The sequence below is a fragment of the Rhineura floridana genome, chromosome 9 (assembly GCF_030035675.1).
Source record: "Rhineura floridana isolate rRhiFlo1 chromosome 9, rRhiFlo1.hap2, whole genome shotgun sequence".
Classification (NCBI taxonomy): Eukaryota; Metazoa; Chordata; class Lepidosauria; order Squamata; family Rhineuridae; genus Rhineura; species Rhineura floridana.
In genome coordinates, this window is record NC_084488.1 from 24089981 (window position 1) to 24112649 (window position 22669).

General features: G+C 42.6%; 1 long non-coding RNA gene across 1 annotated transcript in view; it reads right to left on the bottom strand.

The window, feature by feature from the left end:
• Positions 1–15215, bottom strand: part of LOC133364021 (uncharacterized) — a 30735-nt gene extending 15520 nt beyond the window's left edge. Inside the window, exon 1 of the long non-coding RNA XR_009757807.1 lies at positions 14393–15215. This is a non-coding gene — a long non-coding RNA (uncharacterized LOC133364021). The remainder of the gene's footprint in view (positions 1–14392) is intronic.
• Between the last annotated feature and the right edge of the window lie 7454 nt (positions 15216–22669).

The window sequence follows — 22669 nt, forward strand, 5'->3', positions numbered from 1 at the left end:
ATCTCACAAGCAAATCAGGATGAATTCAGGATGCACATTATTGTATAACCACCCCATAAACAAATCAATCTGATAAAGACCCAATATAATCTAACCATAAACTTTTTTGCAAGCAAGCTAATCAGAATTAATACTCAATAAATAGGTAATCTGGAGAGGCCCTAAAATTACTCAACTGCTCTACTGATTAGTACTGCCAGTCTTCACCTTTCAGGCCCTCCCTTTTGCTCTAGAAGTTAAAACTTTGACGGGGGAAGGACTAATTAAAATTCCGTATGCTAGTGTATAAATATACATACACGATCACCAAGGTGCCATATAAGGCAAAAGCTGCCATTCCACACAGTTGATAAGGTTTAGTACAGACCCTCTTGCATGTTGAGATCAGCAGAGGGGGTCCTTTTGGTAGTTCTGCCATAGTTCAGAAGCTCAAAGAGTTGTGGCCTGAGAGATGGCATTCTTTGTGGTAGCTCCTAAAGATGCATCTGGCAAACTCACTGTACTCTACAGCTTTAGGCTAGGGTTGCCATATTGCCTGGTTAGCCTGGCTTTACCCGGATTATAGCCCTGAAATTGGGGGGGGTTGTGAGTTTCCAAAGTTGAGGGCCAGTGTGGCATAGTGCTTAGAGTGCTGGACAAAGACCTGGGAGACTCAGCCATGAAGCTTGCTGGGTGATCCTGGGCCAGTCGCTGCCCTTCTGCCTAACCAATCTCACAGGGTTGTTGTGGCAATTAAATGAGAAGGGCCAGAACTGTGTACTCCACCAAGAGCTCCTTGGAGATAAGGTGGGATTTAAATGCTAATGCTAATTGCTAATGCTAATAATAATAATAACAACAACAACAACAACAATAATAATAATACTTTCCCAAGGAAGAGCTGCCTCCTCAGAAAATAAAACACTTTGTTTTGTTTTGTTTTGAGTGCCTTGTTGTCTGTGTCTTGGTTAAGGTGTGTATCCAATCACGATGTGCTTATGCAAGTAGTGCCCCCCACAAGTGAGAATGCCTGAACAAACACTGTGTTACGGAAAACCAAAGTCTGTGTGAAAGTACATATTTGGAAATGTCATTGGTGCAATCCTAAGCACATTTACTAAATGATGTTATATAGAACTTGAACTTCACAAAAAAAATTTATGGTCATGTCCATAAACAACTATGCAACCTTGTGTCTGGAGACCTAGAGCAGATAGCACATTATTAAGAATCACTTTCCATAATGGTAAAGAGGTATGCCCACATGTGTGCATCCCAGGCACCTAAATAAGGGGTGAGAGCAGCATAGGCACATAGGCAGATGCCTTACACCAGGCGTTCCCAAACTTTACACTTTTATAGTTTTTATTACATTTGTAAGCTGCCCTGAGCTCTATTTTTAACAGTGGAAGGGCAGGATATAAATCTTCTTAATACATAAATATATATTCCATAGTGTTGGAAACTAGAGCCCTAGGCATTTAAGGCTGAAAATGTACATTAAAAAAAAAGATTTCTCACATCTTCCTTCAGTTTTTGTTGGTAATTACCAGGTAGGAAAACAAATCAACTGGATAATGCAACTATTAATATGCTTAACTTGCATAATTAGCAAATACTTTGCATAATATGCAAATTAGACTGCTGGATTTGTGAGACTGGAATATGGCAACCCTACTTTAGGTGAATGCTGAAGATGCACCTCTCCATCCTGGCCTTTGGCACCTGAGACATATTTTTAGGACCACCCTATTTTGTGATTCTGGTTGCTTTTGTTTTCAACACTGTATTTTAAGGCTGCTGTAAACTGCCCTGGGACCTCTGGGTGAAGGGTGGGCAATAAATGCTAATGCTAATGCTAACAACAACAACAAACAACAACAACAATAATAATAAATAAAAACACTTTTGTAACCTAATCTTCCACCAAGTAACTCAGGGCAGCATACAGTTTCCCTATACCCATAAACCTTTACGGTTAAGTGGGAATTTTTGAACTTAGGTTTTCCTTGTCCAAGTCCAGCATTCTATCCACGGTACTGCACTGGTTTTCATACTTGTCGTGGGCCATGGATGCTTACTCTGAGCATTGCTTGTAATTAATAGCTTTTTGCTTATTTTACAAAAACTTGAATCCAATCTCAGTAAAACTATGTTTTTCCATTTTGTTGTGTGAGGTTTAAATATACAGTATAATTTGAAATAATTTGTTACTTTGGCTGCAATCCCATATCCACATATCTGGGAGGGAGCTCTATAGAACTCACTCGGTACTACTTCTGAATAGACATGTATAGGATTGTACTGTTTGCATAAGAATTGGTACTGCATGTTTTTTGTGTGCATTTTGACTTTTGCAGTGAGTTTTGGGTGAGATTTTTTGTAATTTGAAATGTTGAATCTGTTTTTTAAAAAACATCATGAACTTTGAAATATATATACCCACACACCCCTACAGACAGAGCAATGCCTAAATTAAGTGTGAATCAGTTTAAACAGATCAAAATAGCAGTTATGAAAGAGAGCCAGACAGAAAGATAAAGATCATTGGTGACAAACCCTACAGGAATGAAATGTTCAGGTTAAAGAAGCCTGCAAATTTTTTTTAAAGGGGTAATATATCCAAAAAGAGATGCACAAGGCAGTAAGTAACTGAATGGTTGAGATGGCCCCACCACAAGTCATGAGATTTGCCTTAGACCTGGCCTTTAAAGAAGCAAATGCCATAAAAGGAGGTGCCAGTACAGACCCATAATTCCTGGTTTGTTGTTTTTTTCTCAAGCAAGAAGCATAACCATTCCTTGCTTCCAAATACCGAACATGAGTAAAAGTAAACCAACTGACAGTGGCAAATGTCATCCTGTTGTGCTCATTCCCTCTAAGTAGAATGCAAAGACTGGAGAAACCTGAGGACCTGTTCAGATTTCTTTCTTGCAGACACCAACATTCTGCACTCTCAGACAGATAACACCTCTGTGGTCAGGAGTTCCAATCTGCCTGCTCAACAGAATGCCAGCAAGTAATGGATGCTTTCTCTCATCAGGGTATAACTGGCAGAAACAGAGGAAGCTATCAATCCCCCACCCACTCTGTCCAAGTAATAAGCAGGCTGATGGGGCATACAATAATACACGAACAGTCATCTTCTCAGAGGAAATATATTAAATCTAAGAATTTAACTCATGCAACAAGATCTTGTGCATGTAAGGACACTCTTGAACGTTGGCTCCCTTGAATGTTCACAGCTTGCCATGCTTACATTTTCATAATAATCCTTATAACATCTTGGTAGGTGTGCAGAAAATATGCTGGATTTACAAAGTCTGATCAACTAACTTGACTAGCTTCATAAAACCACTCTGAAGCAAGCCTGTTTGCTTAGGTAGGTGTGTACTATGGACACACATGTATGTTGTGAATTGTAGTCTGTCTACCAGCCAGACACTTCCAAAATCCTCACATAGTGATTTTAATCCTTCACCTAGTTGAGTCAGTTTTGTTAATATATATATTAAAAGTTAATATATGTGAATGCTGAGGGAATATCTTACATCCTGGCAGATCCAGCTATTGAGGCTATGTTGTGAATAAGCCAGTAATACTTAAATTCATATTTCATTTCAGTTATTATCTCTGATTGGCTGGTATACAGTGCCGTAACTAGGCAGGTGCAACAGGTGCACAGGCACAGGGCACAGGACGAAGGGCCCCCTGAAATGGATTTGCTGAAATGAAAATTATTTATAAACAATTGTTATATCGTATTTGTTTTTATTATTATTTCCCCCCCCAAAAAAAATTAAGGGGCCCAAAAATAAAACCTTGCACAGGGCACATGAAAAGCTAGTTACGCTACTGCTGGTATATGCCTGCTGCTAGCTGTGGCTAACGAGGCTTGGGATCATATCCAACAGTGGGTCAGTATCTCACCTCTCCAAGTGAATGTTCCATCTATTAAAACAGGCAAATTCAAAATGGAGCTTTGTAGTGGCCAGACAGAGAACTTCCTTTTTGGCCTAGAATGCTCAGGAAATCATGGGGGGATTTCCTTCTTCCTCCTGGCTCTTTCGCTCTGAAAGGTGTATGTGGGTCATCCATCTTTTAAACAAAAGATCTATTTTCTGTCACCAAGTATATAAGGAGCCACTAGGTCAGCCAGCACCGTAGGTGAGGTATTTAAGATACTTTTGTTGTTTTTATACATTTGATGTTAGTTTGTTTTAAACTTCTTGTTCCCTTTTACTTTTAAACAACCATGCAAACTTTAATTTTCTTAAATAAATACTGCTTTACATTTTCATCGTTATTATTATACTTCTGTGTTTAGGTAGGATTCATTCACTACCACCACCACCCCATGCCTGCTCGGATTAATACGGTACGTAGACTTTTTCATTTACTATTACTATCGGGTTCCAATTAGTTTTGTGCCTCTATAGCTCTCCTGTCCAACATGGTCACCACTCGCCACATGTGGCTAAAATGGCATTTGGCCTGTGGCAAGCTAGTGCTTTACCTCTACTACCTATTTTTTATAATAAAATTTTAAATAAAATTCTTTTTTACATGTTATCAGATCAAAAAGTGTCCACCCTCTTCCCTTAACAATCACATATTTGTTCTTGGGTCCTATACGCTGCAGAATGTGCTTTGACATCTACAGTGCTCAACTATCTCAAGAGCGTGCAATGCTTCCTTCTTTGGAGAGGCACCTTTTCGAGATGGATGTGATTTTACTTCAAAGCACTCAACATTTGACAGATGATTCAATTGTTCCAATGTGGACTTGTATTTTAAATTGATGAGTTTGCACTGCAGTTCTAAATACAGTTATTCCAAAACTGTTTTCAATTTTTGCTTCAATGTAGCTCTGTGAATCAACTTTTTCTGCAATAAAAATGGTGAAATCAAAATAGAGGTTGCAGATATTGAACGGAAATTTGGAGGCAGAGTTGAAATGTTGAATCTTACTTCAGTGTTGGCAATAGGACAGGGTCTTCCATTGCACCTAAGGCAGCAGGCAGGCAGGCTACATGACACATGCAGCCTGACCTTCAACACCTTGCAGCTGTTCTCCACCCCTAGCCTCTAGTGCCTGAAATAGCCTAATGATCAACCCTGACTAAGATGGCAGCCCCTGATGAAAGTTTTTGAAGTACCTTTTGGTGGTCCCTGTACCCTCACCTTCATTCCGATTTGTCACAGAAGGATAGACCAATAAATTATTCCCAAATTGCGGATGGGAGCCTGGGACTGAAAAACGGCACCAAGGCTACCTTGTGAGTTCATGGGAGCCTCATGGTTTACACCTCAGTCTCTTTAGTGGCTATGCTAGCTCTCTCTTTTTATGAAGAAATCAGTATTTCTCAAATTTTTGAAAGTGCTGTTCTTTAAACTCTAAACTCCACACCAAATTATGGGATGTGAGAGACCTGTGATTGTAGCTCCTGGTGTCTTTTTTCTTTACTTCAAAGGAATGAAGACTGTACTCCTGAAGGTTAGAAGACATTTTTTAAAATAGCCTGTTCAGAGGCTAGTAGCTGATTTCCTTGCTAGCTCTGGAGGAGGAGATCCCTTTTCCTCTGTAGCCAGCATGGAACTACAGGATGCTAGCCTTTTAGCAGCAGGACTGGCCGTGAGGCAAATATAAAGATGGTGCCCCCTCCCTCCAGTTCCATGTACAGAATTCGACCAGACTGGCAACTGAATCTTACTTCAACACTGGTGATGGGACAACACCCACCATGATACCTGAGGGCAGCAGGCTAGCTTAGGCAGCACACAGCAGGCTAACTTAGGGAACTCAGGGGGAATGGTTGGAGCAGCCTTTCCCAACCAGTGTGCCTCCAGATGTTGTTGGACCACAACTCCCATCAGCCTCAGCCAGCATTGCCAATGGTCAGGAAATATGGGAATTGTGGTCCAACAACATCTGGAGGCACACTGGTTGGGAAAGGCTGGGTTGGAGGCTGCTTCCACCTCCAACATCTTTTGCCTCAAGCAGCTGACTCACTCCACCTAACAGGAGGCCTGGCCCTGCTTAGTGGGCCAGTAATTTGTTTTTCTTTTGGCAGACTAGTGGCTTTTGTGTGTTTATTTACAAGGCTGGGCCAGATGGACACTGGGTTTTGACCAGAAGGGCTTTTTTTACATGCTTACTCAGCACCTCCTTGGATTCTGCATATAGGCAGTTTATAAAATAGTTTAGGGCTGTCTTCAGAAGGTTATCTATAGAACACCTGAGCAGCCATAAAGCAAGTAATAAATGATTATCAAAAGCAGAGCTCCACACCTAACTGTGCAATCGAATAAGTACCCGAGACCAAAGGACTGGCCGAGCAGTAAAGTACAAAAGGGTGTGGAGTTCATGTAAAACAAAGTCATCATTTCTTCTTGGAGGAGCTACTTATAGAAAGAGGAAAGGGTTTCTTCAAGAGTAAGCAAGTTTGTATAAATATACACCCTCCAAGTAAATCATAAACCAAAGAGGGAAGTTACAGCAGTTTTTGAACTGTTTGTGGAAAGGACAAGCATTTGTTTAAAAACCAGACATTTTTGTTTTATGCCAAAATTTGACCTCAATTCAGCTGTTCCACCTGGTCACCAAGATCCAAAACCAATCCCCAACAGGTATATCTATACCCACAGAGTGAAGATTTCACCTAAACGTCTGGCTGGTTACCTGCTAATCCATTTAGCTAAACCAGGTACAAAGTCAATGTGGGCTGTATGCACTCCTCTGTCGGCTTCCCACAAGGAATGTACTGTGTGAAGAGGTATCTGTCTTTTTCCAGGACGCTTTCAATGACTTCCATTAGGAAAACAAGAATTGTCTTGCTGGATAAGACCAAGATCCATTGAATCAGGCATTGTTCCTGGCTGGCCAACCAGGGCATGAAGAGGGGGCCCCAAGTATTGGGACCTGTGCTTCTTAATTTGTTCAAAAATGACCTGGGGTTAGGAGTGAGCAGTGAGGTGGTTAAGTCTGATGATGATGATGCCAAATTGTTCAGGTTGTAAGAACGGAAATGGATTATGAGGAGCTCAAACATGATTTTCTCAAACTGGGTGAATGGGCATTAAAATGACAAATGTGATTTAATGTAAGCAAGTGTAAGCAAGTTGCAGGGGAGAGAAAATAGAGAAATAGAAAGAGAGAGAGAGAGAGGAGGGACAGAAAGACAGAGAAAAGGGGGTGGCAGAAAGAATGAGAAAGGGGGACCCCACCCAGTTTTGACTCTGCCCCCAACTCATTGCTGATAGGTAACCCTGAGAGAATGTGATCCTCGATAGAAAAATGATTGTCAGCTCCTGTTGTCCATGGTGGCTCCATTGGTTATAACTAAATAGGAGTATCTTTTGTATGGTTTATTTATAATCTTTCTTGTTCTTTATTGTTTAAGTCAAAGTAGTGATGCCGTCGGGGCAGGATTTTCAAGAAGTTCAGGTCTCCATTTATCAGAATGGGCAGAAGGGCACCCAGAATGCAACAGGGCTCGGGCTTACTGCATTTGGCAGTAACTGCTGTTGCCATCTAAAAAGGATCTCTTCCATATGACCATTAAGTTCAGAATCTAAAATGACCTAACTGCACTCCTACTGCTTCTAAGCTATAGGTTGGGGTACTAAGCTACACACATTATTAGCAAAATTAAATAGTCAGTATGGCCAAGTATCTAAATAAATAAATAAATAGGATTTGTGTCAGGAGTGTATGAAGATAAGGTTGTGTTGGTTACTTTCTTAGCATCCATCATAGCTAGTCTAGAATACTCAATAAAGCTAGTGGCCACTTGAAATTTTATGTTACACACATACAAATGTAACAAAAGCCTGACTTCTGGAGGAAGACTTAGAGTGGGGAAGCCTTGGAGAGGGGGTGCCTTAATCTTTCCTGGCCTGCCACATTTCTGCTCCATATCTTTTTTACTCCCACTGGGTTTCAAACTTTTTTGAAGAGGCACTTAATACATTTAGTATTAAAGGGTGTGTGTGAAAAGGAGGCTGGAGTATAGCGGTGGATGAGAAATTCTGTTCAGTTCATATTTCAAGCCAAATCCATCAAATTTCCAAAACAATAAGAGAATCTAAACACAACCATCCTTGAAAATTCACACTTATTCAAATTTTTCAGTGCAATTCACCAACCAATGTTTATTAAAATGCAGATATTAGGGGAAAGTGTGCATAATATATGAGTGAAACTAACGTACAAAAGTGCATTATGTGAACATAATTGCTTGCAAGAATGTGTACATTATTCAAAACTGCCACAAACAGTGGGCAGGCCCCAGCAATTTCAGCAGCGTGCACCAACACGTTGCATGCTCACTTTTAAACCACAGTTTAATTTAGCTATGGTTTAAAGTGATGAGTGAACCAAGTCAGTGTTTATCCCCTGCTGTGTCAGAGCAATGCGATAATGCCATGTGACAACTTGGCCCTAGAGTAAAGTTTGAAATTGTTCTAGGAATTGTTAGTGTTCCTAACACAAGGCTGGGATTTTCTTTTTTTCAAATGATGTAAGGACTTAGAATACCTGCCAGGAAGATTGTTAAAGGAGCTAAAAGCCCAAGGTTGTTGTTGGCCTTCCCTTGGCCAACTGTTTTATAACAGAAAGCAGATGTGGTGGCAAAATATACCAGATATTTACCTCTGTGTTATTACTGATGAGGCAGTGGAAAGTGCTGATTTATTAAAGTGCTTTGGTTTCTCTGAGCACTTGCCAAATCACAGGACAGACTTCCGGGGAGACTTGTTTTGTTTTTAAAGAAAAGGGATGGGAGATGCAGAACCTCCCAGGCTGCAGCATAAAAGGGATGTTAAAGGTTTATAGTAGCCCTCCCCACTCCCCATTACCTTTTGCATTTAAAATGAACCCTAGGAATGACAATATCAACCATGCCTGTGTTTATTTGTCCATCAATTGCACCAGAATAATCTGGCCTGGAATTAAACTCAGTCAAGGCTTTGAGTGTTGCAGAGTTTTGTTTTTTGCCTTCTGGAAAGGATGATCTCATTAGCATAAACTCCATTTCCTTGGGGGCTTTCCAGCATTCCAACACATGTGGGTGATTGTGTGTGTGTGTGTTTTAATTCTGTGGCAGATTTTAAAAGGAGGCCACTCTTACTGATAAATGGTTCGTTCCCTGCTCCACCCCCAGCAGGCTCTTGTAACCTTTTGGCCCTATCTGCAACTCTTTTGAACCTCAGGAGGTCTTAGAAATATTGGCTGCTGATTGCATGCCAGGAGAAAAGTGGTCCACGGTTACCCAAACCAATTCTTCTCTGTTTGGCATCCTCTCTTATTAAGCTTGCTCTGACTGAGCTTCAACACCGTTGCTGCCAAAGAGATCCGCTGTCAAAGAAGTCCACATTAGTAATGCGGTTGGCTCTTTGCCTCCGGCAGCTGAGATCACTGATTTTTCCACTGGCTGGCTTTATGAGGGAGCCTTAGAATCTCAGACCCTTCCCCTTGCATTTTGATTTCTTAACTAGAGGGTTTACGACCATGCTGTTGAGTCAGATGATAAATATCTATGTTTGTTATGGGTGATTCCACCCCCCCTACACACAAAATTTCTCTATATCTATTGATACTATAAAAGGATTGAAACTCACTGAGCATGTGTGTCCTCATTCCACTTCTAAATCTCCTGCTGGCTGGCTCTGACATCCGTTTGCCAGCTCTAAGGATGATTACCTTGCTGCAATGTATTTATTGACTTAATTATAAAGCCACAAGAGTGGCTGTCTACTATAGCCAGCATGGATTTTTCGCATTCCGCAAAGTTAAATTGAAATACCCCCCATGCCATTCTGCTGCTTCCCATAAGCTCATTTCAAAACAAAACCTTACAAAACGTATAGTCCTGAACTCAGAAATGCTTGCTTAACAACCCTCTAAGTTCAAAGTGTAAAATGACATTAAAAAAATCCAGACCCGTTAGACTTTTTTCTGTCAGTGGTCTTATAATTTGTTGAAATTAATTTAAAATCAGCCATGTTCACAGAGTACCTGTATTCTTGTTACTGTCATTGCACCATATTCTGACCTTCATCTTCTGCATGGAAGTAAATCCCACTGAACTAAGTAAGCATTCAAATGATCAGACCTTCCTTTCCCCTCCCCATCCCCATCCCTCCTCTCCTTCTCTGTCTCTTGTCCCCCCCTTCCTCCCATTCCCCTCCCCTCTCCCCTCCTCCTCCATTCTTCCTCCTTTCTCCTTCCCTGACCACTCCAGCCTTCCCTACCTCTTCTCCTCCTCCCCCATGGTCAGTTTCACCTACCTAAGCATGCCTGGCTTATTTTTAATTAATTTAAGAAATTTAACATTGAAGTCAATGATAAGCACTAGCATGCTCAATAAGAACAACTGTCAGTGTTCTAAAAGCCAGACTTACAGCTGTTTGGCTTGGCAAATCAGGTGGCCACACCCATGCCAGACCTTTATTTCACTTTAGGCAGTCATTGCTTCCCCCAAAGAATCCTGGTTTGTAAAGGGTGCTGAGAGTTGATGGGAGACTTCTATTCCCCAGACAGAGCTCCAGTGGCCAGGATTCTTTGGGGGAAGCCACGACTGCCTAAAGTGAAATAAAGGCCTGTTGTGGATGTGGCTAGTGACAGCTTTGGTTTAAATTTGAGTGGGAGACTATATGTTCTTGCGGTAGAATAAAAAAGGTGAGGAAAACCCTGAAAAACAATGATACTGTTCACAATGTTTTTCTTTTGGAAAGGAAAGGGGCATTCCCTCTGTCCAGTGGCCAGCCTCCCACCCTTCCCATCACTACCCTTCCCCCTACTCCCTCCTCCTTGCCCCTCCCCCAGGTCAGTTTCACTTATCCTAAGTTTGATTTTACAGAAGTAAATTGCACTGAACTAAAAAAGCATGCAAATGATCAAATTTGCCCACCCCTACTCCTCCCTCTTGCCCCTTCACTAAAATTGCAAAGTAAATCAAACATATTTAAAGTGACTATCTGAACTATATCAATTGTTTTAATATTGTTGCTTCCTCCCTGCTAAAACAAGATCAGCACAGCACATGTCTTGTTTCTGTTATTTGGGCTGATGGCAGGTGTTGCCACCACTCACCATATGCTCAGAGGCACATGTTACCAAATTCTTCCGAGCTACACAGGAAGTGGATTGGACTGCAAAAGACTAACCCAAATTGTGTTTGCATTTTTACAAATTTGTAGGGTAGTATAATATCTCAGAGAGGAGGTCAGGTCTCCTGCTCCCCTGGTGCATTCACTATATTTTTATTTATTTATTTATTTATTTATTATGAGATTTGTTAGTCGCCCATCTGGCTGGTTGGCCAGCCACTCTGGGCGACGTACACGTTAAAACAGTATATAAAACGGTTAAAAATTAAAAAACACAATAAAACTAGCCCGTTCCAAAAGCCTGCCTAAAAAACCAGGTCTTCAGGGTCCAGCGGAAGCTCATTATAGACGGGGCATGGTGTAGATCATTTGGGAGAGAATTCCATAGGGTGGGGCCACAATTGAGAAGGCCCTCTCTCGAGTCCTCACCAGTCTAGCTGTTTTGACTGGTGGGATCCAGAGAAGGTCTTCTGAGGCTGATCTTGTTGAGTGGCATCCCTGTCGATGCTGGAGGTGCTCCTTCAGATAAGCTGGGCCACAACCGTATAGGGTTTTAAAGGTTAAGACCAACACCTTGAATTGGGCTTGGTACACTACCGGTAACCAATGTAACTCCTTCAACACAGGAGTGTTGTGATCTCTACGGCGGCCGCCTGTAATCAGACGTGCCGCTGCATTTTGTACCAGCTGTAACTTCTGAACCGTTTTCAAGGGTAACCCCACATAGAGCGCATTACAGTAGTCTAAGCGAGTGGCGATCAGGGCATGTACCACCGGTGGCAGCAGATGATTGGGAAGGTAGGGGCGTAGCCTCCGTATCAGTTGGAGTTGATACAGAGCTGCCCGGCTCACAGCCAAAACTTGAGCCTCCATGGACAGCTGGGAGTCAAGAACGACCCCCAGGCTACGAACCTGGTCTTTCAGGGGCAGTTGTACCCCTTAAGCACCAGGTCTATATCTCCCAGCCTTCCCTTGTCTCCCACAAACAGCACCTCGGTTTTGTCAGGGTTCAGCTTCAGCTTATTCCTTCCCATCCAGCCACTCACCGACTCCAGACATTTGGACAGGGTTTCCACAGCCAACCTTGGTGAAGATTTAAATGAGAGATAGAGCTGCGTGTCATCCGCATACTGATGACACTGCAGCCCAAATTTCCTGATGATTGCTCCCAGCGGCTTTATGTAGATGTTAAAAAGCATTGGAGAAAGGATAGATCCCTGTGGTACCCCACAAGTGAGGGGCCAGGGATCTGAAACCTCCTCCTCCAGTGCTACTCTTTGGTACCTCCTAGAGAGGAAGGAATGGAACCACTGTAATACAGTGCCCCCAATACCTAACCTCTGCAGGCGGTCCAAGAGGATACCGTGGTCAACGGTATCGAAAGCCGCTGAGAGATCGAGAAGGACAAGGAAGGTGCATTCGCCTCTATCCCACGCCCTTCTCGTATCATCTACCAAGGCGACCAAGGCTGTTTCTGTTCCATGTCCCGGTTTGAAGCCCGATTGAAATGGATCTAGATAATCTGTTTCTTCCAAGTGTGCTTGCAGCTGTTTAGCCACCACCCGCTCAACTGCCTTGCCTAAGAATGGCACATTTGAGACTGGGCGAAAGTTGTTCAGATCTTCGGGGTTCAAGGAGGGCTTTTTTAAGATTGGTTTTATTATCGCCTTCTTGAGTACTGATGGCATTACTCCCTCTTCAAGCGATGCATTTACCATCAGCTTGATTCTTTCTCCCAGTCTATCTTTGCAGCTCATGATGAGCCACGAAGGGCAAGGATCAAGTAGGCAGGTGGTCGGCTTTAAAGTTGAAAGCACCTTGTCCACTTCCTCAGAAGGAAGAAGCTGAAACCGATCCCACGCCATCGAAGCAACACTGATCACCTCTGGCTCACTCCCTGTATCCACAGTGTACAGAATATCGCTTTTAATACGATCGATTTTATCCGCAAAGTGTTTAGCAAACTCGTCACAGGAGACCTATCATGTTCCTGCAGTGCCAGAGCAACTGGACCGACCAGGCTCCGGACCACTTGGAACAGTCTCCTGGGACAGCACTCTGCAGATGCAATAGAGGAAGCATAAAAATCCTTTTTTGCTGCCCTTATTGCCACATGATAGGCTGCAGCAGCAGCTCTAACCAGTGTTCGATCGTCCTCAGAGCGAGACTTTCGCCACCGACGCTCTAGCCGTCTCACCTCCCACCTCAGAGTTCGCAACCGTGGGGTAAACCACGGTGCCGTCTGAGTTCTGTTCAGGGGGAGAGGGTGTTTTGGAGCCACTCGGTTCAGTGCCCCGGTGATCGCAGCATTCCAGCCCTCCACCAGGGCCTCAGCTGAGTGGCTGTTTGCTTGCTCCAGAGTATCCCCAAGCGCATTCAAGAATCCATCTGGCTCCATCAGGCGCCTGGGGCGGACCATCTTAATGGGCCCTTCAACCCCGCAGAGGGTTTGCGGCAGTGAAAGGTCCATCCTCACCAGGTAGTGATCTGACCATGACAAGGGGGTGATGGATGTTTCCCCAATTTTCAGACCACTCCCCTCCTCTCCTGAGACAAACACAAGGTCGAGTGCATGACCGGCTACATGGGTGGGGCCCATTGAAATAAGGTGCAGCTCCCAGGAAGCCATGGTTTCCAAGAAGTCTCGAGGTGCTCCAGTGAGACTGGCCTCCAAGTGCACGTTGAAGTCCCCCAATACCAAAAGGTTCGGGGACTGCACCCGTACATCCGAGACCAGTCCCAGAACCTCAGCTTGGAAGTCCGTCGTGCAGCAGGGTGGGCGGTACACGAGCAGAATCCCTAGACTGCCCTTTGGTCCCAACCTCCAGTACATGCAATCTGCCACCTTGGTCTCATATACAATATATAAGAAATAAAAGGAGCAATAAAAATACAATTGAACACAGGCATCTTGGGCAGGCCAAGTTTGTTTTTCCAACAGCTAGATTCATTGCTTTAAGTAGCAACATATTGTAATCAGTCTGATTTTACATCAAATGGCAGTTTCAGATTCAATTGTTAATACACCCAAAATAGAAATAGAACATAACCTCCCGTTTGAAACACAAAAGGCTGGCTTCACCATCATATGACATTGACCAATGAAAAGGATTTGAAATTAATAAAAAATAAAATTGACACAGATTTATAGGATGAATAATGAGAAAAAAATTTTTTCTAGGTTAGATTCTCTGTAGAAACAGTAGTAACACAGGTAAGAAGCAAAGTAAGAAGAACACCAACAAACATACAAAAATGTAATTCTCCATCCTTGGAGATGGCAGATGTTGCCACCACTCACCATATGCTCAGAGGCACATGTTACCGCATCAGTCACCACAGCTCTTCTTGCTCCACTGGCTGCTACTGCTTTCCTGCCGAACTTGAAGCCACCATAACAGAGGGAAGGAAAGGGCTCCTTTTTCTCCCCCAAATTCTCTCATCCTCTATAGTAGACGCATTCAAAATTGCATCATTGACATTAGTCCCATATGTTACCAAATTCTTCCAAGCTACACAGCAAGTGGATTGGACTGTGAAAGACCAACCCAAATTGTTTGGATTTTGACAAATTTGTAGGGCAGTACAATATCTCAGAGAGGAGGTCAGGTCTCCTGCTCCCCTGGTGCATTCAGCTGCCCAATTTCCCTGCTTTTTAAAAGTTTGATAGAAATATCTGTTGGTTATAGGTACATTCTTAAACTGCAAAGGATTTTTGCCTATTAGTGAAAATAGCCTCTGAATTAATACCGTTACAGATGCTGGGAGATCCTCCTTTGTTCAGATGATTGATGCTCCCTGGAACATGACTCGGAATCTCTTGCCCCTGCCTCTGGAATATGACACCCGTCAGAGTTAAGGGAAGAGGCAGAAAGACAGTAGAAGCAGTTTTGCAGCTTGAATTTGGAAACGGGGGGTGACAGACAGCTGGTTTTGGATTAGCATACTTGCTGCCCGTTGAGTTCCAATATGCTCTGCTTGTGCATTTGTAAACAAAACAATATTGCAAAGTCACCCTAAGTCTCCAGTAATGTCTCATCCAAACAAAACTCAACCCTGTAGCACTGCCCCTGCAACTTCTCCCCGCTCAAGGATTGGGAGATCGCACAACAATACTCAGTAGCTGAGGCTTCTAAAGTCTGCGGTGATGTTTTCTTACAGAAGGGCTGTTTCCTTTTATCCACTAAAACTCCCTTACATTATATAATGCATGGCAATGATAGGGGAGGCGTTCTAATTCTTTACAGTGACTCATACCTTTTGAGGCCTGTGGCAGAATGAGTCAACAAGGGGGCGGTGGGTTGAGGAAGCTGCTAAGATGCTTCAGCCTAAAGGAGGATGCTGGGGAGAGAAAAAGCTGTCAGAGCAACTTCTTGTAATGTCAGACATGGATCCAATTGATGGGAGGGATTTGAGTATTCTGGATCAGATGTTCCTGGGTCTATTATTTTGCTTACTTATTTTGCATACTGTTCCTGTAGATCCACATTTCCCTTATTCAATTTGTCCTCTAAGGGTCCATACCTGATTGGTTTGTACCCATAACAGATTTGTCAAAATCCAGCGTTTCTGTGTCCATACTCTTGTAGGCATGTCATTTTCTGGTTAACTTAAGTCTTTTCCTTTCCCACCTCTAGACCCATTCCTCCATCTCTCATGAAGCATGCACAGGTAACACCTCCACACACTTGCCTACATGTTTGGTTTGTTTACAAAATTCCCACTCCCACCCCGAGGAAGTGTGCAAAGCAGAACTTCCTGTTGACTGAATTTACACAACATGTGTGGAAAGCACCTTTTCTGTTACAAAGGCATTTGCTGTTTTTACCTCAAAAACTGAGTAAGCAGGATTCCTATGATGATGCAAATTCATCTTAACTTGATGCTCTCGATGCTTTCCAACCTACAAGAAATTTATAAACAATATATTTTGCCCAAGTCCCTCCTCCTTCCCCCCCCATAACAAGGCATCAATGAGAGAATTGGTGTTTTTAATGGTAATTGTTTGTGCACAAAACAAACAGTATGAAGTTAATTTCATGCATATTTCAGTTTTCCATAAATCCAAAAAAATAAAGTTTAAGGCAGCCAGACACACCCTCCAAAATCTGAATGTGAAGGAGGAAAGATAAAAACATGTTTACTTACCAAATGTAGGTGCTTGCGCCCCAAAATAAAACTGTGTATGTTGTGCATCGTATGTTAAAAATACCCAGTTTTCCTTTGATCACAAAACTTAGTTTCTCCAAAAATTATAACAATTCCTTTTGTTTTATAAATAAAATAACTAATCCCAGCGCCAGCCAAAAGTGGGCAAAATGACTGCAGAAGCCTTAGTACAAGTGGCTTATAATTGGTTCTGCTGGGTAGGAAAACTCTGGATTTAGTGAGTAGAATATCAGGGAGATCAGCAGTTGGCGGGGAACGTCATATAGACTATGGTGAATAAATGGAGACATAAGGGGCTTAGACTACACATTAAACAGAGGTATGGACAGGAGTTTGATTTTTCATCAGGTCGGCTGCGGCTAGTCACCAGATGTATATGAACAATTCTACAAGTGAAAGCCTTCAGTTTAACTTTTATGGAGATGGACTGTCACATGTGCCATGATGCATGTTGATTACAAATCACAGCCACACCAGCCTAAAAGATGTGAGATGCACCCTGGGCCATCCTTGGCCTACAGCATTCCTGGTTTCAGAAATGTGGTATATCTCACAACCCATTGATCCACTTCCTGCCGAGTCAGGTGTGTGGTGGTGTAATGACAGTAGAGTAATGGGGCACCTGCCCTTTGTGCAACCTGGACAAGGCAGCAATGCATAAAATGTCATGGATTTATTTATTTATTTATATACCGCCCCATAGCCAAAGCTCTCTGGGTGGTTTACAGTAACAGTTATTTAACTAAAGATATATGATGTAGTATTTACACTACCCACAGGGGTCACTCCATGGGTAATCCCTATGATATCTTTCTTTACCCATTTTATATCACTTTCCATATTTGTGTGAGGCTACATCCCTGGAGTTTATTTATTTAATATTTACTGGGTTTCATCCTATCTCTGCAAGGCTGGGCTCCTGCTGGGAGGAAGGATGGGATATTAATAAAATAATAAATAAATAAATAAAACCAGACTGCAACTGGCCCTTGAAGGTGGTGGCATTAACGTGGTGGCACTATTGCTGCTGCTGTGGTCTTAAATAAGCTCGACCGCATCAGTGCATTAGCCCACTGTATGTGCATACCTGCCATCACCCAAGATCATGCATGCCATCACCCCGCTGCCATCTTGGTTGATGGAAAGCCTGTGTACGCAGCACACTGATGTGGCAACGTGGGAAGTAGTGTGCCCAGCCTGCACCAGCAGCAGGAGGGGTGTTGCCTGGAAGGGTGGTTCCCATTCTGCGATTCACCCCAGCATCGGGTCATGGGCTGCAAGTTCCATGACCCAATGCTAGTGCGAATTGCAGAGCAGGAGCTATAGCCTGCCATCCCCAGCAGCAGGGGCCCCTTTCAGCCACAGGGGCTCTCTGCCAGTGCCCAACCTGGCCATCCACTGGCGTCGGGCCTGTATCTCTGGCAGAGTGCTTAGGCTGGGTTACAAACATATCAAGAGAAAAGAAAAATACTGTAAAATCACAAGAATAAATTAATAAAACTAATCGCAATATAATTGGAAGCCTAATTGGAATAATCAAACCAAAAGTGAGCCAAACTGTTGCCTAAACAAAACAAACAAAACAGATTTTAATCGGGTATGAAAAGTCAACAGAGGTGGGAGAGACAAATATCATTGGTTAGGGAGTTTCACATTTTGGATGCTGCTGCAGACATTTCCCTTCCCCTTGTTTTCATCGACTGTACCCCAGCTTGTGCTTGGCCACACAGAAGTGCCTCCCTGGCTGACCATGGGTTAGGGTTGGGGTGGGGAATCATATAGGGGGAAATGGTCCTTAAAGTGTTCTGGTTCTGGCCCTAAATTGTTGAAGATGTGAGATGTACTCAGGAAATCTCTTCCATTGTTTGCCAAATTATTCCACCAGATCCATGCTTGGTGTTATTATCTATATTTCCAAAGAATCTGCAACAACTCTCTCACAAAGCTCTTCTAATAGTTTTGGTAGCAGGTGTGAAAATGGAGATTGTGCACCACTGGAATCAAAGTTCAGTTTTTACATTAGAAGGTCAGTAGAGCAACATGTGGACCATTGTGTTACAAGAAAAGCTGACTCAATGTAGTAGGTTAAACAGGAGGATGATCAAATCTGAATCTGTGTGGTAGAGTGGATGCACTCTAGGTCATCCTTTGGCCTACAGTATTCGTAATTTCAGAGGTGCAGTGTACTTCACAACCCATCTGTCCACTTTCTGCCAAGTCAGGTGTGCAGCAGTGTAACCAAGGTGGACCAAAGAGGCACCTGCCCTTTGTGCAACCTGGACAAGGCTGCAATGTTCAGTTCAGGAACATTTCTTCCATAAACTGTTAAAGGCATTAAAGGTGATAACCAGCACCTCGAATAGCGTCTAGAAATTAACCAGCAGTCAGTATATAAAGATGAATATAAACTCTCCCCCCACCCTTTGCAGGCCCTTTGTCTCCCACGGAAGGGAAATTTCTATGATTTTCAGAGGCACTGTAGCGGAGGGTACTTCCTGTTACACAAGAAGGCCATGTGATACTTGTTTATTTATTTATTTTTTAAAACCCTGAATTCTAATGGTAAGCAGGAACTGGCTGCCAAGCACTTTACAACTGCAGCCTTAAATGCCGCTGGGAATAATGGTGTGTAATCATTGATGATGCACCATCAGTCCCAGGGAGAAAAGATGGCCACCCTCATGGGAGCAACCATCTCTTTTTCTATACAATAACTCTGAAAATGACAGTATGTCAACACTTTCCATTGTTCCCCAGGACATTTGAGGCTACAGTTTAAAGTGCCCAGCAGCGCAGCTGCCAAACTGTTGCTTATCTTTGGAAAAGGGGAAATAAAGATGAAAGAGCATCTGGCCACCTCATATAAGAGTAAGAATCTCCCTTCCAATTTCACTCCCCATCCAATAATTTTTTGGATGAAAAGTCCTTATTTTCAGGAGGATTTTTATAGACACAAACAACCCTTCCTGAAATTTCAGCAATGGGCAGAATGACCAGTTCAGGACTTGTGAAAATAATTACTACAGGGCATTGTCTAAGCGTACATGATATAGCCATATTGCTTGGAGTTTAAATAGTCATCGCTTCCTCCGAAGAATCATGTGAAGTGTAGTTTGTGAAGGGTACTGAGAGTTGCTAGGAGATGCCCTGTTCCCCTCACAGAGCTACAGTTTGCCAGAGTGGTTAAACAATCATTTCCTCTTCCCAGAAAACTCTGAGAACTGTAGCTCTGTGAGGGGAACAAGAGTCTTCTAACAGCTTTCAGCATCCTTCACAAAGTACACTTCCCAGGATTCTTTGTGGGAATCCATGACTGATTAAAGTGGAATAATAATGGAATAAATGTCTGGTGTGACTGTGGCCCAGATCTGGATGTGGTCAGTATCTTCATGGGAGACCTTCTAGGAACCCACATATAAGCAGCCCTGGATTTTATGAAGGAAGAAAAATGGAGTACAAGTGAAGTATCTATCTATCTATCTATCTATCTATCTATCTATCTATCTATCTATCTATCTATCTATCTATCTATCTATCTATCTATCTATCTATCTATCTATCTATCTATCTATCTATCTATCTAAAGTAGAGCAACATGCCCCATAAAACTGGCTCTGGTCTGCAACCTTGTAGAAGCATTTTATACCAACTGAATGCTCTTCATGTGCACCCTCACATTGCCAAAGCTGGGCAAACGTAATTGGTGATTTTGTGCCTTTAGGTGCTGAATGACAGAGTAACAGTTCAGCTGGTATTATTGCTCTTATAACAGCAGCATTTTTATATGAGATGTCTAATATCTTCCTGCAAGATCTGACGAGGACTACTAGCTTATGACCTTAAAAAAGAGGATTTGGGAAAGATGGGTTTGTCAGTGGCCACTGGGAATGAACAGAATAGGCAAACGGAGTAGGTAGATGGAACTGGTATAAATGGGGTGAAATAACAAGGGGTAATCATCACCAGAGGCATTTGGCTGGCCACTGTGGGGCACTGAATACGGGATTAGATGAATCTTGAGATGAGTCAGCAAGACAGCGTTTACCTCCCATCTGTTTGTAACGTCTGTTTGGCACATATGGATGCAAACAGACAAATTGGAGAGAGGCTCCCCAGTTGGTGAGGGCCTGAATCCATGGTAGAGACCCCTCTACTCTTGCAAGAAAATAGCAGGTGGTCATTCCAATCCCTCATTGTTCCATGAGACACCACAAGCTGCTATAGCTCACAGCTTGCCTCCACATGCCACCTACCGCTGTCAGGGAGAATCCCTTGCAGCAGAGAACAGCAGAAAGGCACAACGCTTGGCTATCTAGGGATACGGTATGGGCCTCCCTGGATCCCCTTCCTCAATGGCAGTTTTTGTTTCGATTTGTTTTGTTTTAGCTTCTGGACAAGGACACTCTAAGGAGGCCCAGTGCGTCCTCCTTCTTTTGGGATGCTGTGCTAAATTCCCCTCCCTCATTAGATGAGGATTGCAAGGAGAGAGGGGGGAAGGGGAAAAAAAACCTCCATCCTTTCTCTGCCCAACTTCTCTCACTCACACACATAAACACACTCATGTGCCTGAGCCTCACAGGTTCCAACATGTGTTCTTAGGTTTCCAAAATGCTGCTGTACTGGAAGTTGGAGCAGGGGCACCATTAAGGAACAACAGGGAACACACCTTTTCCCCTAACTGCATTCCTCAGGAGCACCTATGTTTCTAGCCAACACACTGGATCTATACAGAAGAATAACACTTACAAAGAGTTAAAAGTACCTACAGTTTAGGTATGCATGTCAATGGCACAAAGAAATAAAAGATGACTATTTGACCTGTATTATAATGTTCCTTTAGTTGTTATAAACTAACCACAAAAATGCTGTTAAAATACACTGGCTTGGATCCAGATTGAGTCACACTTAAAGTAGACCACTGAAATCAATGGGACTTACATTAGTATAACATAATTCCCATTTATTTCAATGGGTCCGCTACTCTTACGGGAGTAATCATAACTATGGGAAGCCAGTGTAATTTACTCCTGTTTAAGTTATGCCATCGTAAAGTACACCAGATCCAAATTCCATTGAGGAGTAGGGCTAGTGACGGCTCAGCCAGCCCAAGCCTGGCGAAAACAAGCCTTTGAAAAAGAGGTTACCACCCTTTTTGCCCATTTAAGTTCTGCCGGGTTGCCAGGTCACATGACTGAAGGTTAACAGAGTTAGAATCCAGCTTAAGTCCTCCCCTGCCCAATCCCACCCCCACAACACCCCTGGAACACCCCTTTTGCAAATTGCTCTTGAGTATTTAAAACCTTGCTCCCACAACTGAAATCTCTTTGCTCCATCCATTGTTTACATTAGAGATAAGGGAGAAATTTGATTCAGTTCACATTTGAAGCCGAATCTGTCAAATTCACACTTTCTGAAACAATATGAGAATTGAAACACCAGCATCTTTCAAAACTTGCATGTATCCAAATTTTGCAATGCAGTTCTCCAACCAAATAATGTTTACAAAAATGCATATTTTATTTATTTATTTATTTAAAATATTTCTATCCTGCCCTTCTACCCTATAACAGGGCACTCAGGGCGGCTTACAAAAATAAAATCAAACACGTACAGAATAAAATTGTAAACAGTAAAATCACAAACACATTAAAATAAATTAAAATACATAAAATACAATTAAAATACATATTTTGGGTAAAAGTGTGCATAAAAAAGAATACATTGGTGAAAATAACATAAAAATGCACTATATTAGCGGAAATTGCTTGCAACAATTTGTAGAATTGTTAAAACTGCATACAAAAATTTATTTATTAAGAGAAATTCACCCTAAAATGCTGAAGAATTTTCATGAGGACTTATTCACAAATTGCTGCAGAAATCTGGAGAATGGATTTTAAGTTAGGAAAAATAAAAACAGAGAGAACCAAAATCAACAGATCTTTCCATCCCTACCCTGCACGGCAATCCATTGCCGGTGATAAGTCACACGCAGCTGCTCCCATACACAGCACAAGGAAGGCATGTTCACCTAAAATTACGTCTTTTTTATCAGAAAACCACAACAGCACCAAAGGGTGACAGAATTAGTTTTCCTGCAATTTTTTTTAAAAGCTACAATAGAAAAGTCTCCCAGCTGCTTACTGAATGCCTGAGTAAATCAGGGAGCAAATCCACTCTCTTTCTAGTGCAACACTGTGTCTCCTCCCTCACATCCCACCGTGTGTGTCTTGAGGAAGCAGTTGTTTGTGAGATGGGAGTTATTTTCTAAAGGACAAAAACAAAACTGTGGAATATCAAAGCCGACACTATTTTCTGCACCCAACCCCCGCATCGTATGATAACGAATGGGCTTGTCTTCAAGCTGTCTGCCTACAGGAACCGGGGCAGTGCAGGAAGTTCAGAGTTA